This window comes from Rhagoletis pomonella, unplaced genomic scaffold (genome assembly GCF_013731165.1).
Source record: "Rhagoletis pomonella isolate Grant_MI unplaced genomic scaffold, Rhpom_1.0 Rhpom_scaffold_00194, whole genome shotgun sequence".
In the NCBI taxonomy this organism is placed as follows: domain Eukaryota; kingdom Metazoa; phylum Arthropoda; class Insecta; order Diptera; family Tephritidae; genus Rhagoletis; species Rhagoletis pomonella.
The window spans coordinates 62,274-69,101 of NW_023458748.1; positions in this window are offsets into that span (position 1 = coordinate 62,274).

The window sequence follows — 6,828 nt, forward strand, 5'->3', positions numbered from 1 at the left end:
TACCGATGATGTCGATGTCATCGGCATAAGCCAGCAATTGCACGCTCTTGTAGTAAATTGTTCCTGAGCGGTTCAGTTCTGCAGCTCTTATTATCTTCTCCAACATCAGATTAAAGAAGTCACATGAAAGGGAGTCGCCCTGTCTGAAACCCCGTTTTGTGGCGAACGGCTCGAAGAGGTCTTTTCTAATTCTGACGGAGCTGGTGGTATTGCTCAACGTCATTTTACACAGCCGTATGAGTTTTGAGGGGATGCCAAATTCAGACATAGCGGCGTATAGGCAACTCCTTTTAGTGCTGTCAAAAGCGGCTTTAAAGTCGACAAGTAGGTGGTGAGTGTCGATCCTTTTCTCGCGGGTCTTTTCCAAGATTTGGCGTATTGTGAATACCTGGTCTATGGTGGATTTGCCAGGTCTAAAGCCACACTTATAAGGCCCAATCAGTTCATTGACGGTGGGCTTCAGTCTTTCACACAATACGCTCGATAAGACCTTGTAACCTATGCTTAGAAGGCTGATCCCGCGGTAGTTGGCGCGAATGGCGGGGTGACCTTTCTTGTGGATTGGGCAGAGCACACTTAAATTCCAGTCGTCGGGCATGCGTTCATCTGACCATATTCTGCACAAGAGTTAATGAATGCACCTTATCAACTCCTCGCCGCCGTACTTGAATAGCTCAGCTGGCAGGCTGTCAGCTCCAGCGGTTTTGTTGTTTTTCAGCCGCGTTATTGCTATACGTACCTCGTCATAGTCAGGAGGTGGAACGTCGACTCCGTCATCATCGACTGCGGGCTCGGGTTCTTCTCCTCCACAACTTTCCGTGCTGCTACCATTTAGTAGGGCGGAAAAGTGTTCCCTCCATAATTTCATTACGCTCTGGACATCAGTTACTAGGTCGCCATTATTGTTCTTACAGGAGTGCGCCCCGGTCTTTAAACCTTCCGTAAGTCGCCTAACTCTCTGGTAAAATTTTCGGGCATTCCTCCTGTCGGCCAGCATTTCAAGCTCTTCGCACTTACGTATTTCTGCCTCTCTCTTCTTGTTGCGCCAAATACGTCTCGCTTCCCTCTTCAGATCCCTATAGCGGTCCCACATAGCGCGCGATGCGCCCGATCGCAGCGTGGCCCTATAGGTGGCATCTTTTTTCTCTGCAGCTTCCTGACACTCCTCATCGTACCAGTTGTTCTTTCGGGCTCGCTGAAATCCGACTACTTCTTCGGCGGCGGTACTTAATGAGCGGGAGATGTGGTTCCACTGCTCGCATATGTCGGTTTGTTGAAGAGTGCTCTCTGAGAGCAGGTGTGAGAGTCGAGTAGCGAAAGCGCTGGCGGTCTGTTGTGATTGCAGCTTTTCGACGTTAAGCTTTCCTTGCATATTTGGGCGCACATTTTTTGCTGCACAGAGGCGGGTGCGTATCTTGGCTGTAACAAGATAGTGGTCCGAGTCGATGTTTGGGCCTCGGAGTGTGCGTACGTCTAAAACACTGGAAGCGTGCCTTCCATCTATCACAACATGATCGATTTGGTTTCTCGTTTTTCGATCCGGAGACAGCCAGGAAGCTTGATGGATCTTTTTATGCTTGAACCTAGTACTGCATACTACCATGTTTCGGGCCCCGGCGAAGTCGATCAGCCTCAATCCGTTGTCGGACGTTTCGTCGTGGAGGCTGAATTTTCCGACAGTGGCGCCAAAGATCCCTTCCTTGCCCACCTTGGCATTAAAATCGCCAAGCACGATTTTGACATCATGACGGGGGCAGCGCTCGTACGTGCGCTCCAACCTCTCTCTCCCACCACAAATCCAACTCCGAATTTGCTCTCCTTTACATGGCAGCTGTAGTAGACGTCGCAAGGCCCCAGACATTGTTTGCCTTGCCCCGTCCAACGCATTTCTTGGATGGCGGTGATGTCAGCTTTTGTCCTTACGAGGACATCAACCAGCCGGGCAGAGGTACCTTCCCCATTAAGGGTCCGGACATTCCAGGTGCATGCCCTCAAATCGTAGTCCTTTAAACGTTTGCCGTGGTCGTCATCATAAGGGGGGGTCTCATCCGAGGCTTTGCCTTGCTTCTTCACTGGAAGTGGCTTTTACGTGGTGGGTCTCAAGCCCAGCGCACAACCCATTGCTGGGACGGGGGTCGTTTCGCATCAAAATACACGTTTATATAGCGAGCCACTTGCTTCAAGCAGACACCCGCTTGCAGCCGCACCTACTGGTGAACAGACGCTGCAGACTTCAGTGAGCCCTTAAACCGAATAAGTCAGAGTGGCCCCACCGAAGCTCCCTCTTTTTCTGCCGTGACCCAAGGCTCCACTCGGATTGGTTACCGCATCTCGCACATGGGTTGCTCACGTTGCCCAGAGTGCGCGAACGAGGACGCAAGAGTCGGGATTGAGTATAGCCATGCAACTGTAACTGCATACCCAGCGCAATGACTATACCCCATTGCACTCTATATATCCATAAACATAGAGAAAAATACGATTGCAAAATCGATTAATTCATCGATAAATATAACAATCATCAGTATCGATTATTGTACATATCGATAACAATATAAATCAATTATTTAATTGATTATTATACCGATAACAATATCCATTATTGTATCGATAACAATATAGATTATTATATTGATTATTATATCGATTACAATAGCTGTTATTTAATCAATAACAGTATCGATAACAACATCGATTATTTTATCGATAGCAATGTCGATTATTATATTGATAAAAATATCGGGTTTTATATCGATAACAATATCGATCTTCATCCTCATCCTTTTCTTCATATTTATCTTTATTTTTGCATATTCCTCTTCACTTTTACCTTAAAGTGTTTAAATTTGCTTTGATCTTCGTTTTTGCCTGTACCTCTAGGCATCTTGGTTTTTGTTTTTCTTCTCAAACCGCTAAACCGCTGAGAACCACTTCCATGTGCATTATTCCCCTTGAATTTGACAATTTACTCCCAATCAACCAACTGCCGCTAAAAAAGTTTACTTCATAAATTCAAGAAATGATCCTACCCTTTTAGTTACTCTAATTCTTACTTATTTGTCATTGTCTCCATTTCCGTCTTTATCTTCACTTTTGCCCTTTTTTTTACTTCATCGTTCTCATTTATTTCTTCATCTTCATATTTATCTTTATTTCAAAGCTTAATTTCAAATGTGTAGTGAAACAACAGGCGAAACATGTCAAATTGAACATGTTGCAGCAACATCTATACACATTTGGAAAATGTTTAAACAACGGTTTTGGCCGTAATTTTCAACCAATTGTGAAATTCTGCTCATCTACCGAAAAATGCCTTTCCAACGGTGTTCTTGGTTTTGAATTCTGTTCGGTAGAATTGCAAAACGAACGGAGACAAAATTTATGTTAGCGTATTAATATTAATATATAGATGAGTAATTTTGTATTGGCAGATGTGTGGCCACGATCTTAGGATTCGATACGTTGATGCCTCCCATCCTGCCGCCTCTCATGGCTCCTTTATTTGGAATGGCAGTGAGTTGAGAACGTATCTTGGAGCACAGTACTTGCGAGGTGGAGGCAATTTTTGGCTACTAGGTAAAATTAAAATTAATGAAATTTTATATACGCTGTAATGTGCTACTTTTTGAATTAGGAGACGCCGGATACCCTTTAGAACCATGGCTTCTGACACCATATCGAAGCAGAGAAGATGGCTCCAACCAAATGAAATTTAATGATGCCCATTCAAAATGTCGCAACTTAATTGAGCGAGTCAATGGAGTGCTAAAAAGTCGTTGGAGGTGTCTCCTGCAAGAGAACTGCATTATACTCCCAGAAAAGCAGCTCAGATAGTCAATGTATGTTGTGCGTTATATAATATATGCATACATTTTAAGGCATATACAGACATGAGCGAAATAAACTCACCAGAGCAGATAATCCAAATAAGTGAAAATACAGATGTTACCTCGTTAACATCGCCCCAGCACAAACCACAAGAAACCGAATTGCGAACTCCCTTTAGATTTTAAGATACAAAAGAAAAAAACATTTATTTTCATATTTAATTTTTATAAGGATATATATTAATTTCATATTCGTATTCAGTCTTTTACAAAGGGATAAATAAAGTGAGTACCACAATTAAGTTTCGTATACTATAAATTATTTTTAAAATCCATGGATATACATACATATATGTAAATAAAACGTTAGAAGGCAACACAAATTTAGTTTCTTCTTATTTTCTTAGTATTAAATTAAAATATAAAGCAGCATCACTATTCAGGTATTCTTATACTAAACGGACCCATAATAAACATAAAAAAGAGTTAATATATATACATTAAAAAATAAAAACATCACAAATTCAGTTATTCTTATACTAAAAGGGCTCATAATAAACATAAAAAAGAGTTAATATATATACATAAAAAAATAAAAACTACACAAATTCAGTTATTCTTCTTCTATTTGTACTATGCATTTCCATTTACTTCTCTAATTGGCGAAGCTCCATGATCAGATTATGCCGTTTCATTTCGTCAATTTCTTCCCTCTTTAATTTTTCCATTTCTTTAAAATGCTTTTTATGGGCCGCCTGCAAACTATCGATCGCTCTATATTTTTTTTTACGTTTTCTTGCTGTTCTTTGGATTCCAAAACAGCACCCTTGATGGAGTCGCATAGCTCGCGCTGAATTGCAACCTCTTCCACGAGAATATCAGGAGGAGAATGTTTTGTCAACACTTTTTTGGAGGAAGTAGGCTTAACTGCTTTTGAAGATGGCTGGTAAGTAGGCTCCTCTTCGTCAATCAGAAACACACAATCCATTGGGTTGGGTCATTCATCGCGACACACTCATTCTCCAATACAGTATATTTTGCTTAGCTGCCCATCCTTCTTTGCGCTTGTGCGCTTAACCGAAAAAAGCACTTAAGCGAATTTTCTTTACTACTTCAATGAGGGAGGTATCCGAATCCCTATGAAACCAAATAATGGAGGAGCACTTACCACGTAGAAATTACTGCAAGAGAAATTTTTCCGAATGGTATCTAATTATCTATATAACTACATAAAATATTTGCCGTTTTCGTTGTTCTGCGAGATGAGCAAAATAAATAATAGCTTGTAAAATTAGGGTAAGTGTAGAGCCAGTGCAGGTAAACGTAATACTTTCTTTGATAATTGATAACAGTTGCAAATTTTTAAGGCAGGTATCGCTAATGTGCAGGTATGTTGAATGCAAGTATCGGAGCAGTTTCCTTATAAATGTTAAAAATAATGCCGCTGATGCGCATTTTGGGGTAGGTATCTTATTAAATGTGCACTTAAGCACAAAGGCAGCAAAGCAAAATATACTGTACAATTTCATTCACTACACCACTCTCATTCATCAAGAAATCAAGGTTTTCTTCCACTCGTTCAACATTAATCGAAGATGTCAGCCCAAATGTCTTCGCCACACCTTCCACGGATTCCTTCATCCCTATCAACTCGAGTATTGCCCTTTCTGTTGCGGAAAACTTGTATTCGATATTAGGGTCTCCTCCAGTTCCCGTACTATGTCTAAGGTTACTGGCTGCTTTGTGTCGCACGTACTTCTTTTGGTCAGCCCACACCTGGATTGTAGCAATTTTATTAAACTGATATAGGTAAAATGTATTTATTGATGTCCCTTCTTCCCTTCGGCAATACATTTTGATGGTGGCCCCGCTGAATTGAGTTCTTCCTCAACTTTTCGCCAAAATCTATTCAATGGTTCTTTGCCGCCTTTGTAAAAACCTCGCGCGATTTCAGGATGACCTTGCATTAGGTTTACCAGAACTTCTAATTGATGCCTATTTGTACTTTTCGACCTAAAATAAGAATGATTGTAGTACTTTATTACTGTTTTTTATTATAAATTTGTATTTTTTCCATTAAAAAGTAAATAAACTTACATTTTTCCTCAGCGTTCCTTTCAAAATAGTTGGTGAAAAATTCCTTTAAAAATGGCAGCAAAATCTCCCTTTTACTTGCATTCGTGATACCTACTTTCCTCTCTAATTTGTTTCCCTTTTTCGAACATTGTTCAGAATAAGAGGAAAGGGAGAAGAGAAAATTTTCCTAAGGAATTTTTGTTCAGAATAAGAGGATAGGGAGAAGTGAGAAATTTCCTAAGGAATTTGTATTCAGAATCGGGCTGATTAAGATAACCTCGTTGGTGAAATATACATGAAATTCTCGATGAAGAACATAACCAAATATAACAAGTGAAAACTAAGTACAAAACATACAAGAAAGTAATATTGTTATTGTCCACGTTCGTTGTTTGCTCAAATACTGTTTTTTCGTTATACACTACATACGGCATAACTATTAGGTATATGTATACATATATTATCAAAAGTAGCTAAATACAGTTTTGTTTCTAAGGCGAAACTTTTAGTACCTACTTGCATGTATCAAATAAAGTATGTATACATTTATGTACATATCTGCTCAGACTTATAAAATAAAATTTGTGTTTATTAAATTTGACAATAATAGCTTAAAATGATGTAATTTATTTGTCCAATGATTTATAGTGTATATGTGAAACCGTAAAGAATGGTACATATTGCATATTTTTAGTGTTAATTATAATCTTTGTTATTGTTTAGAAATAATGATAGTGATGATATTTTTAACTAATATGGTTACTGGTAGGTGCGTAAACGGAGTTTAACCATAACTTTAAAGACCTAATTATATTATTATTTTCTTTATAGGAATGAGCTCTAATATCATTTGGGTTACTTGTCAAAGGCTTTATGAAATAATGAAAAACTCTGGCTACCATCAATTCAATGATAAAATTTAACG